The sequence below is a fragment of the Rhinatrema bivittatum genome, chromosome 4, assembly GCF_901001135.1.
Source record: "Rhinatrema bivittatum chromosome 4, aRhiBiv1.1, whole genome shotgun sequence".
Taxonomy (NCBI): domain Eukaryota; kingdom Metazoa; phylum Chordata; class Amphibia; order Gymnophiona; family Rhinatrematidae; genus Rhinatrema; species Rhinatrema bivittatum.
This window is the reverse complement of record NC_042618.1, coordinates 36,948,158-36,961,316: the sequence shown is the minus strand read 5'-3', so window position 1 is coordinate 36,961,316 and position 13,159 is coordinate 36,948,158. Positions and strand designations below refer to the sequence as shown.

At 44.7% G+C, this 13,159-nt stretch overlaps 1 long non-coding RNA gene across 1 annotated transcript; it reads left to right on the top strand.

The window, feature by feature from the left end:
- The first annotated feature begins 565 nt into the window (after positions 1 to 565).
- LOC115089729 lies at positions 566 to 8,055 on the top strand. Its single transcript, XR_003856216.1, has 3 exons — positions 566 to 831; positions 5,086 to 5,194; positions 5,295 to 8,055. It is a non-coding gene; the product is annotated as an uncharacterized LOC115089729 (long non-coding RNA).
- Positions 8,056 to 13,159: the final 5,104 nt, after the last annotated feature.

Here is a 13,159-nt window from a genome sequence, read left to right as displayed (position 1 = left end):
TGTAACGCTCTCATCTGAGGTTATTGTTTCACTGTAAACCGGTTTGATTTGCATCCCATGCAAGAAGATCAGTATATAAAAGTTAAAAATAAATAAATAAAATAAACATGTCCAATGTCTAACTCTGCTTTTGTTTAAAAGGCCCAAACCAGTAAATCCTGTGCCTAGACAGAGTTCTGGTAAATCTGATTTACAACTACTTAATGTTCCTTGCAAAATGAATCTCTCTCCACAGAAGGCAGCAAAAGGGAAATGCTATAACCTAGGTGTAAAGGTACCTGTTGTGTCAAAGTTACCTGTTCTCCTGAAAACTCCAGTTCCTAGACCTCTGCCTTCTGCTCCTAGTTACTGGGAATGCAATGGGTGAATCCCACTTCCCCAAAGGAAGCCTGTTTCTGCCCTGGTTTCTCATAATATGCATTCACAGCAAGCCCAAGATCAACCTGTAATTAATATGTAGCACCAGGCACTGAAAACTGAGAAACTTGACCAATGTTTAAAGTTACCTGTTTTAAATCCTGAGAAAAATAATTTCAGCAGAACACAGAGAAACACAGAAGTCAGGTTAAAGAGGTAAATTCTTTATTAGAGGATTCTAGTACTCTTGTCAGTAGCAGCAAGGAGGAAGCCCCACAGCTGAAATCTGATTCCTTCTTGGCTTTAATTAAAACACTTCTGCAGGATCCTCTGTATTGCACAAGAACTGATCTTCTGTATCAACCATTAGTAAAAGAAATACAGATTCACTCTCCTCTGACTTTTCCTGAAAATAACCCTGTGCTGAAAGCTGAGGAAAAGAAACATGACACAGAAAAGCACTCTGTTTCAAAGGTACCTGATTTATTAACTGTTCCTTGTGTTCCAGCTTCTCCTACCACAAATTTAACCTTTGATTCCACCAGGTTAATGGACACACCTGCCTGTATTCCTTCCCCAGTTCTGGCTGACATATCTATACAAACGGTGCCTGAACAAGAGGTGGTAAGGTTCCATGTTATAGCTTCTACTCTGTTGACAAATGCTGAAAGCTGTGCTCTGAACCCTGAATGCCCAGTCTGAAACTAATCAGTGCTCAAGCTCCACAGCAAGCTGCCGGCACACTCTCCTTTCTAGGATCTAATCCAGTATTGCACTCCACTCCAGATTTCCTGCTTTCCTCTTCAGAAATAGAAAACTCTGTGCCTGAAAAGGATTTGGTATTCTGCACTCAGATATTGTACTTACTCTCTAAGGAGAACCTTAATTCAGTCCCAGTTTCTTTTCTAATTTCAGATTCTGCCTTAACCAGTTCCCAGCAACTCCCAGGAGGGGCCCAGGTCCAGCTGCCCCAGGAGGGGGCAGCCTAGTCACGCGTCTCAAAGATTCTAGTCCTCCTTCCTAGTCAAACCTGGGGCGAGAGGTGCTTAAGAGGGAGGATACTGTTGTGATTCTGCCTGTTGTGTAGCCTCCCAACCGAAAGAGGTCCTTGGGTAGCTGCTTCTACCTTCTCTTCAACTATAGTTTCCGTGACCTCATGACTTGGCAGGGCCCAGCCTATTTAACCCTGCTTCTGTCTTTGCTTGAGACCTTGTCATTGAGTCTGCTCAGCTCCCCTGCTTGGCCCCATGTTTGTGTATGCTCTATGGCCTCCCTAGGCCTCTGCTTTTGCCTTGTTCTGTGGCTTCCCTAAGGCTTCCTCTTCCTAGATGACTCTGTGGCTTCCCTAAGGCTTCTTCTTCCTAGGTGGCTTCCCTAAGGCTTCCTATTTCTAGGTGGCTCTGTGGCTTCCCTAGGCTTACTGCTCTAGTCTGGTCACTTGACTTTAGCCTAGCTCTGTGGCCTTCTCAGGCCTTTGCCCAAGTGACCTTCAGGTCTCCTGTGTATGTCCTCCGGGCCTTCCTTATTATCTGTCTGGTTTAGTCTCTGTCTTGTCTGTCTTGTCCTGTCCCAGTATCCAGCCATTGTTCCTGTCTCAGTTTTGTCTCAGTTACTGTCCTACTCCAGTGCTCCAGAGTCCCAGCCTATTCCAGTGAGCCATGCCTATCTACATCCGGTTCCAGCCTCCAGTTCAATACCTGCCTTTGGTTCCAGCTTTGCCTCTGCTCCAGTCTTCAGTCCAGCACTAACGTCAGTCCAAGCCTCTAAGTCCAGCCGGCCGCCAGATCCCAAGGGCTCAACCTGCAGAGGAGGTGGCTGGTATAGGCCGAAGATTCCCTAACTTAGTTTTGTCTTGCCCAGTAGCCCTCCTCAGCCTAGCTGTGTCCTTGACCCCTACAGGAGTCAGCTGCAGCAGTCAAATCCAGGCTATCCATGGACTAACTACCTCCACCACTTCCAGGTGAATCAGCCTCCCTCCACCTAGCATCTTTGGGGTGGATCCAGAGTTCAGGAGGAAGCCTCTGGATTTTTCCAGGTGATGGTTTCTGGAACTACCCGGGGGGGGGGGGGTTTTCAGGAGGAATCCAGAAGGAATTCTAGAGAGAAGGATGCCTAGAAAGCTCCTTATTCTGCTGGGATTTGTCATTGCAATATTTCGTTCGAATGTGAGAGACAGAGGATCAAGGTGGTTTAGGGTGTTTGGCAAATTTGTAGAAGGTCTGCATCCAAGTGGAAGAGGATAATAGGACTTTCTTTAGATGTGTTGAATCAAACAGGAGGAGATAAAGGAGTCAAAAGTGCTTCCCAGAATTTCAAGTGAGGAGAGTCTTATAGAAAGGAGTCAAAGCAAATTTAGGTACAAAAGAAGAATCCACACGAGTCAAGGATAGATCCATGGAGTATCTTTAATGACTACATAGAAGCAAGGGAAGCCCCTGCATCTCTTTATGTGACTGTTTAAATGTACTTAATGGATATCACCAGAAGAAATTTTTTTTAATTATTTAGCACCTCAGGTGTATTACCATAGCCCTAAGAGCCTTAGAGCAAGGCATCCCCCAAAGGAACACTAGTGAGCCCCAATAATTTGCATGATGGCTCAGATGCCCCCAAATATGTGCCCCAATGACCAGTGAGCTTTTGGAAGGAGGGAAAACATTTAGAAGAGGCATTCCATGGGGTGTGTCTTGGGTGGGATCAGAAAATAACAAGCCTAGACTGTATTTGCAAATCTTTGCTTGCTGTTTTCCATAGAAATTCTACCAACACAAAGAGTAGGTGCAAAAGTCCGCTGCTACTTTGTACCTCCAGCAAGCTTCAAGGGGAGAATACATGCATAATTTTCCTTTAAAAATGAGTGCAAATTCCACAGGCAAAAGTATCTGTGCACTTTGCACCAAAGCAGAGAGTTTGAAAACTGCCCCCAGAAAACACAAAAGGAGCTCTTTATTACAAGGATTTCCCTCTGTGCATCATGAAAATGTCTAATATTTAAAAATATAAGAATACAAGATGTTCCATGCTGGGTTAGGCCAAAGGTCAATCAAGCCCTCCATCCTATCTCTGACAGTGGTCAATCTGGGTCATTAGGAAGTACCTGGCAGATCCCAAATAATAAATCCATTTCCTTGTTGCTCATTCCCAGGAAAAAGTGGCTTTCCTAAATCTACCTGGCTAATAATTGTATGTGGACTTTTCCTTCAGGAACTTGTCCTTTTTAAACCCAGCTGTGCTAGATTCCTTACTCACATCTTTTGCCAACAAATTTCACAGCCTAATTGTGCATTGAGTGAAAAAATGTTCTCCAATTTGTTTTAAATCTGCTATCAGCTTCATAGTGTCCCATAGTCCTAGTACTTTTTGAGGGGGTAAATAACTGTCCCCTATTTACCTCCTCCACCTCACATAATTTTATAAACCTCTATAATAATCCCTTTTTATTGTCTCATCTCCAAACAGAAAAGTCCTAATCCGTTTAGGCTTTCTTTTTAAGTGAGCCGTTCTATCCTCTTTATCATATTTGTTCTTTTTGCTAGTTCTGCTAAATCAAGAAAGATTGAGTTATCAAAACTGCACACAACATTTGAGGTGCATTTCAAGAGATGTCATCCGAAATTTATTAAAGAATGTTCCAACGGGACAACTTTTTCATTTGCGAAGAATTTGAGCATCAGTGGAAGATTTCGATAAGCATGCTGGTGATTTAAGTAGGAGATTTGTGGAGTGGGGTTATGTGATAAAGACTATTCATAACACATATAAGCAACCACGTTACACAAATAGAGATTTACTTTTTTAATTTCCGTCAATCACATGAGTCTCCATCTTTGATATGCATTTTGCCATATGGAGGACTAGTAGGCAAAGTAATCAATGTTGTTGAAAGATATTGTCATGCACTTAGTAGATTCTAAAATTTGGTTGATTTGCCAGTTTTTTTTTCATTTAGATGTCCCCGAAATGTGAGAGATATGTTAGTACATTCAAATCTATGTATTCCAGCAGTGATTGATCAGAGATCTGATCACCAACCCTGTACGCATTGTTCCATATGTCATTTATCACTAACTTCTCATTTTGTACAACCAGTTACTGACAGATTAGTGTATGTGAAATCTACTACAGCCTGTGACTCTATAGCAGTTATCTACATCATTTCATGCCCATGCGGATTGTTCTATGTAGGTAAAACTAAAAGTTTCGAGTCCGCATTGTGGAACATTGCAGCAGAATACAGAATTTTATAACTTAAGCTCCACCGGTACGCCATTGGATTGATTTGGGACATTCTGGGGAAGATTTTTCTCTTTTTTTGTGGTTCAGTGTGCTACAGTCTTTTAAGGTGGTGACATAAATAAATTTTATTGGAATTGGAACAATGGTGGATTTTCAACTTACACTCTATCGGGTGGTTTAAAGACAAAATAGAATGGGTTCATTGTGCTTGGCTCTTGGCTTGACATTTTCACTTCACGTTTTTTCACATATTGCACGTGATTTTATATAATATATAAAAATCTGATAGGTCACTTTAAAGACGTGATATTGGATCCCAGATTAAGATGGCACTGGTTTAACATTTGTCGGTTACTTGGTGGTAGTGATCATTATCCTTTGCCTTTTTTTGAAAGGTAAGTTTCAGCATCTATCTTTTCATACAAATGAAATATCTTTAAGATGTAATTTGTTTTTTTGTAGCATTATTGATGTAATGTATTTTTTTTGTAGATTTATTGATAAAAAGGATCACACCCTTTGATGTACAACCCTATGAGAAGAATTGTGAAACAGGAGTGATTGGTTTTCTATATGGAAGATTAAATTGAAGTATCAGTTGGTATTAATTATTGCTAACAGCTATATATACATATGTGGTGATTTATACAGATATTGTATATCCTATATTTATACTTTTTTTAAATTTAATTTTTTTGTAGATTCAGGAGAAAAAAAAACCTTGCCTCATGGTGACTTGAAATTTCACATTTCTTCATGGACAAAAATATTTTCCAATATTTTACACAACATGAATGATATCCACAAGAAAAGATTTGTGTGAAGAACAATATTTGAAATCCCCCGAAGAAGCTTTTAGTTAAGTGAAACATGTTGGGCAGAAATGATGTAAACTAAAAACATATTTGGGAACAATATATAGAGTATTGTATTTTTAATTGTGAGTGTGTGAATAGTTTGTGTGTGGTGTCTTTTGATGTATGTCATTTTCCTAACTTTAAATTATGGGGCTGTTCTAAATGCTGGGCTACTAATCCTGCCTCTGCTAATGTCTGTAGCATGTGTGCAACAGTCCAACCTATCCCAACTAAGAATATCCATGCCTGATGATACAATTCTTCTTCAGATCCCAGCACATTGGGATTGCAGCAAATCCATGGCAAAAAAAATGCTCTGCTATTTTCTGACGGTTTGGAGTGTGGCTCCATTAACCCAACCTGGTGGAAGTGTCAGTGTATCCCCTGGGTATCTGCCTTTAGATAGAGCCTGTCCAATTTGCACTGTCTCCAAGCCAGCTCCTAGAAAAATCTTAGAGCTTCAAGACACATGAAAATGTAGCCAGTAAAAGCCTAAATGTCCCGCTGGAGAGGCAAAGCCAGATCCAGCCCATGTTTTCTGAATCCCACACTTGCTAGCCCAGTGCCTACCATGTAAATTTTAGATTCTGTTCACACAAGAGCTGTCTCTCCAAAACTATCCAGCATGGTCTCCCTGGAATGAACAATTAACTCCATTCAGCCACTGACCTCCCAGATTCAAGTAAGTTCAAGTATCAAGAACTAACACCAGCACCTGTACCAATCACTTCTATTTTAACATCCTGTACAGCTTCCCTGAGAGAGAGAATTCAAGTATAATCTGCCAGGTGCATTTAAAATCACTATAGTCTCTGACTGCAATGCTTTGGTGGTTCCCCTGCTCCGGTCTCGGGCGATAGATTCTCAGAAGCAGAGAGGACTGATTGACCCAGCCAGAACCCAGCAAACACAAGATGGTGCCTTTAAGCAGCTGCTAATGAGACCTGCCATGGCTCACCGGAGAGCAGCATGTACTTTTACTGCCCCATCCTGAATACAAAACCCAGTAATTAACTCCACTCCTGCTTACAGAATCTGTTCCAGCTTTCTGTCTCCACCACAGCGGCAGCCCAATCATCTGTGAAATGTTGTGCTGTAATCTAACCATCAAGCCATAACACTGGTAATGCCTTTGCTTCAGGAGGAGCTTGACCCAGCAGCCACAGTCCTGCCTCAGCCTCTGGAGGACTCCATTCCTGCTGTTACACCCCAAAAGGCACAGCTGCCAGAGCCAGAGGGACACTGCTTTTACCAACCAAGTTCAGGGTAGCAGGTGCCAGGAAGGAGACATAGTTCCAGGCACGCAGCGCCCACAACGATGTGCTGTTTTAGATGCCAAGCGCCAGAAGAGAGGCACTGCCTCAGATGGCCAGCGCCAGGGAAGTACTTCCTTAGATGTTCAGTGCCTGGAAGCCACTGTTCCTGATGCCCCAGTGCCCAGAAAGAGGCACCATTCCAAACACTCAACATCCACTGGGAGGCACTGTTCCATATGCCAAGAGCTCAGAAGCAGATGCCATTCCAGACACTGAGCGCCAAGAATGAGGCGCTATTCCAGGCACTCAGCACCCAGAGAGAGGCGCTGCTTGAGATACCAAACGCCAGAAGAGAGGTGCTGTTCCACTTGCCAAGCACCCAGAGAGAGGCACTGAAAGGGAGGTGCTATTCCTGATTCTCAGCGCCCACAGGAAGGTGCTGTTCCTCATGCCAAGTGCCCAGAGGGAGGCGCTATTCCAGCCACTGTGCACCCAGAGGGAGATGCTGCTTCAGTGGCCTGAGCCTTTGTCTATATTCTAAGTCTTCAGAGTCTCCGCCTCAAGACCCAAGTCTTCAGAGTCTTCGTCTCAAGTTCCAAGAGTCTTCCAAGTCTTCGTCCTAGATCCATGTCATGTCCTGTCCTCAGCCTTTGTCTGTCCTGATGCACTCGCCATTCCCAAGCAGCAGTTCTGAAAGGGCTATCAAGTGGGCAGAGGGCCATCCCAGAGACCAGCATTGCGTTATTGGGTATCAGCTATGTGCGTACAGGCTTAGTGGAGGCCTGAGTGTGCCTTGTTCCAAGCTATGTTTCAAGTTCCAACCTACGTTCCAAGTTTCAAGCCCAGCCCATGTCTGGATACGCTCACCTCCCATGGTGTCTCCCTCGGATCCTCATCTGAGGTTGCGCCCTGGTTCAAGTGCTCACTCTCTTTCGAGCAAGCAACCACATCCCCACACTTGCAACAGACTATAAGCTTATTTCTAAATAAAAAGTAAGCTGCCCCAAGACACAAATAAGTCTTCCTGAAAAAAGCAGAGAAACAGCCTAGCCAAGGACAGTTCATCAGACAGGATCAGTTACAGCCCTCCCCCGCAATGGGAGAGAGGGGGGGGGGGGGGCATGATCTGAAAAGAAGAAAATTGTTGACATGGCAAAGCAATGCAGGTCAAGATGTGACTGGACCCTGTCCAGAGTCTCCATGCAACATGAGCAATGACTCCCTCGTGGAAAAGGGGGAGGTGAGCGATCTGAAATGCAGAGATGACACCAACCGCCCTCTGCATGACTATGCATGAGCTATTTACATATGGGCTGTTAAAAGAGCAGAGGAGAAAGAAACAGGGAGGGCATTTATTTATTTATTTATTATTTTTATATACCGACATTCTTACATCCGATGTAAATCATACCGGTTTACATTAAACAGAATAGCAGGAAATAAATTTCCATAGTCTAATACAATGAACATTTCTAATTAAAATTGTTAACAAGTGAAAAGAAAAAGGTAAAGAATTGGAATAAAGGTTAAATAACAGAAAAATATAAAAGATTTTTTTTAAAAGCACAAGGGTTGCACGAAGGGGTGCACAAAGGGGACATGTTCAGTTCTTGCGGGGGCCCAGGATGGAGGGTGGCCTCCCCGCTCGCCGGCACCTGATGGTGAGGCGCTCTTCAACCGTCGCCGGAGCTCCCAGTGACGTCAGGGGGGGGCGTGGTCACGCATCGCAGTCATTCATTTCCCTCACCTCCTGCTGTTGGTTCCGTATCTTTTTTCCCCCTGCCATTCAGTTTGATGTTCAGTTCTCGCGGGGGCCCAGGATGGAGGGTGGCCTCCCCGCTCGCCGGCGCCTGATGGTGAGGCGCTCTTCAACCGTCGCCGGAGCTCCCAGTGATGTCAGGGGGGGGCGTGGTCACACATCGCAGTCATTCATTTCCCTCACCTCCTGCTGTTGGTTCCGTATCTGGGAAGACAGTCAACACCTGACGACATGGAGACATCAACCTACTGCCCCCAGTGTTGAACAGGTAGATGATCGGGGGTGTCTATTAAGACTTGAGAGAGGAAAGCCCTGCATGATATCTGGCTACCTGTCACGAAGCAAGAGATGGCCCCAGAGCTGAGAGATGCCTCCTCAGCTCAATCAGGACCAAGGTAGCAAGCTCTTTTCCTCAAGATGGTTCCCAAGATCTCCAGCCAAAGACTGCTCTAGAGGTAAACAGAAGCTAATCTCCCAAAATTGGGTGGGGCTAGCAAGATAGTTACCTTTATTATTACTGTAAGCTGGCTAAGGTTTCTGGCATGTTTCAATCCACTAATGATGCAGAGCTTTATTTAGTATAAACCAAGGCTAAGTAACAAGAATTTTTGAGACATGTACTGTTTATTTTCTTCTATCTGCTGATCCTGCACAGTTTGACAAATAAAAGTCTGATTCTGTGGATAAAACACATGGTCTTTTCTGAACTATTTGAATTGTGTAGGTATAAGAAGTAATAGAGAGAACTGTCTGTATCACTGCTGGCCCTGCTAGATATGGGGGACAGAAGAAACAAGGTGCATAGTATCAGATAGATTTCCAAACCCCTAATATCACTTACAAGCCCCCAAGGTAGTCCTGTGTGCATGCAGGTGATAATCCCTTCAGGAAACTCCCAATATAGACCCCAGTGAGATTAGGCCCCGGGTTCAAGCAACCAGGTAGAATGCCAGTGTGCACAGTCCGAAGCCAGAACATAAATATAAGGAACAAAAAGTGAAGAAAAGTATTGATAAACACATTTTAAAGATTTAAAGAAAACATTATCTGAAGAGACAGAATACACATCGGTGCTCGAACAAAAAAATGACTGAGGAGTCTTGTGCGGCAATGACTGCATGGGAACTCCCACACATTCTCGATATACATCAAAACTTTATTAGCTAGGAGAGATGAGTTTGTTCGGTGCTGCCAGATGACATTACCCACATGTAATGGCTAATTCAGCCTGCTTATTGACAGGAAAAGAAATGTGTCTTACCTTTTGGAAAACTGACTTCCCTGCATATATATAGGGCCTGTGGTGTGAAGAGGCATTCATGTGAGAGCAGCTGGAGCAAGGTTTGGAATTATCATAGAATTTTGCATTTTCAAAAGTATGTGGGTAATATTCCATAAGAAATCCAGGCACGTAGCAGGTGTAAAAATGTGTGGATAGTTTTAGAGAATGTTGTTCTGATTCTAGCTGCTGTGCAGCCTCCTTACTACCAGACGTCCTCATGAGCGCTCTCACCTGGCTGACCCAGCCTTCCTTGCCTGCCTGCCCTATGCCTAGACTCCACTATTTAACCCTGCCTAGCCCTTGCCTCAGTGCTTCAGCATCGAGTTCCTTTGGGCTCCCTGCTCTAGTGTTGTGACCGTTGCTGCTCGACGTCTCCACTCCGCCCACCTTACCGCATTAGCGACTCCCTCCAGGGTTGCTGGAAGGCTGGCTGCCGAGGCGTCTTTCGGCCATCCTCGTCCGGCGTCCCAGGACTGGCCCGACGCTGCAATCCGCCATGTTGACCTGATGCCTAGGGGTGCGCGCGCGGTGCGGCCCCGCCTCAAGTACCAGAAATGGCGCGAACCTCAGGGGCGTCCCCCTGAGATGATGTCATCCGCTTCAGATATTTAAAGGTCTCTGAATTGCTAACAACTCGAGTTAGAACGAATCCTTATCTGTTATCCTTGCTATCTACGCTACTCTTCCTCCTTGGACTAACCAGGGGTACCCACTCCTCGGGGGCCTCGTTCTCTCTTACTTTGTAGGTTGCAGTCTGGAACTGGTACTCGCTCCTCGAGGGCCCTAGTCCCGGACTTCTTCGGAATTCACTTCTGCCTGGAAGTCATCGCTGCCTACTACATCTGTGAGTTACCATCGCACTCTCAGAGCTTTTCCTGGAACCAGGTACTCGCTCCTCGAGGGCCTACTTCATTCCAGCTTCTGGGCTTCTATGAGACATTGTGTGAGTGTTACCATCAGGTTCTGTCCATGAACTCTGCATACCCTGCCACCTCACTATTTTTCAGTTTCTCTACAGCTCAGTCTCCAGGGATCACTGTTCCAGCATCTGAGGGATTACAGCCCAGCCAGGCATTCCAGCTCACTACTGCCTCCTCTGGTGGTTCAGTATACTGTCTAATAAAAGAACTAGTGTGTGTCTGTCTCCTAACTCTAAGCCTGACCGGTGGTCCCTCTCGGGATTGTCCCCCGGGGGCGTGGTCATCTGCCACCGGCCCAAGGATCCACCCACAACTCTCCTAAATAATAACAGAAAATAATAACATCTAGCCACCTGTTTCTTGCCTTGCTCTGTGGCCTGCGGGCCTTCTGGTTCCCCTCTAGTCTTGCTCTGTGGCCTATGGGCCTTCTGGTTCCCCTCTAGCCTTGTTCTGTGGCCTATAGCCCTTCTGGTTCCCTTTTTGACTAGCGACATATCCCAAGCCTTCTAGGCCCCTTGTCCATCTGAGACTTCCAGGTCTCCCTGTTGAGGCTAGGCCTCTTGCTCTGTTTTCCAGCCCCCTGCCTTTCCCTTTGGGGCTTCTCTGGCCTCACTGCCTTCGGGCATTCTGTGTTTCGTGTTCAGTGTAGTCTTTGTCCTTTCTTATCATAGTCTGTCTTCCATATCCCTGTTCTTTTACTCCAGTACCATGCTTACCCACATCCAGTACCACACCTAACCGGCATTCTATTCCTGTGTTCTGGTTACACCCAAACCTGCATCCAGTTCCAGTGCTCTAGCTCCACATTTACCCGCACCCACTTCCACGTCTATCCCCACTGTTCCAGTGTTCCTGAAGTTCACCCTTACCTCCATGCACCTCAGTCTGTTCCAGAGACTCAGCCCAGCCTGCACCTCACTGCAGCGACTTAGCCCAGCCTGTTCCTCGCTTCAGGGACTCAGCCCAGCCTGTTTCTCTTTCTCGAGACTCAGCCCAGCCTCACCGGACCACCCACACTTCCTTTAGTCCTTCCATCCCATGTCACTCCTGGAGGTGGTGTTCACCTCAGCTTGCTACCACCCAAATGTGCACTCTTCCCCTTTGAAAATTGGTGTAAAATCTGCAGATAAATAATACCCAGAGCCTTTACATCAATACTGGCAGTTAGAAAATTAAGGGTAGATTTTAAAAGGCCTGCGTGCGTAAATCCCAGGGTTTGCGCGCATGGCCGGGCCTTGTGCACGCCGAGCGAAATTTCAAAGGGGCCCGGCCACGAGCGTAAACCCCGGTTCATGCGTAAGTGCCGAGCCTCTTCAAAGGGGTGGGGCAGGCCGGGACAGCGCCATTGATTGCTGTCCCGAAGACTCGCGCACTGGCAGCTGGCTGGTGTGTGCAACTTACTTCAGCTCGGGAGCTGAACTAAATTATGAAACAAAAACAAAGAAAAAACTAGGGGGTGGGGAGGAGAGGGGAAGAGGGAGGGAGTTTAGATAAGGGGGGAAAGAACTGGGGACGGCCCAAATGCGTCGCCGCGCAGAAATTGCGAAAGTCCCCCCCCCCTTACGCGCACAGATTATAAAATCTACCCCTTACCCCCTAGATTTATTTCTTCATTTAATTGATCAGTTGCAGTTTACATATCTCACAAAGATATGCCAACGATTTTCAAAACACTTTCTTTCCACTACTTGCTTAGTCATAATGGCATCATAGCTGGTACCAAACAAATAAAGAGGCCAAAGAAAAAATACACATACAGACACAAACAGGTCAGTTTTCCAAGAAGGATGAGCTCCTGACCTAGGTGCCTAAATTTTAGCCACATATTTATTCGAATTTAGGACCTTAGTTTTAGGATGAAAATTTTCCTAAATTTGGGGAGGGGGATTCTTATTTAGGAAGATTTGGGCATCCATCTCTTTTAGGGCCTGATTCATCAATGTATGTTCCCATAGTCACAGAATGGGAGCAAAGCCTTAGTGAATCTGGCAGTTAGTTAGGAACTTGGATCAACTGAATATCTACCTCAAAGACCCAATTTTGGGGCTTCCAGTGAGAGGACATGCTAGAAATACAAACAAATAAGAAAGCATTATTTTAGAGTGAGTAACTTTAGGAAATAATTGATATGTAATTTAACTAGAAATTGCAGTAAGGTATGTTAAAGATAGTTGCAAATAAACCGATTTCAACCATCATTTACTGATTTACTTCTATGTATGATACTTTTGTAAACCATTGTGATCCTTCCATGGAACAACGGTATATAAAATGTCTAAAGAAATAAGAAGGTACTTTATCATGTGTTAACACCTGCTATCTTTAAAAGTGGATTATAATTTATTTTTTGCAACCTATTAATAGTTTAGGCTGTGAATGCTAATTCCTGAAATATATAAATCAAAACTGTAACTTTTGACTAAATGAAGAAATTTCAGTGTGATTTAGTGTTAGTGAAAAGGTCACTTTAGAAATAACCCTGAAATCTCATG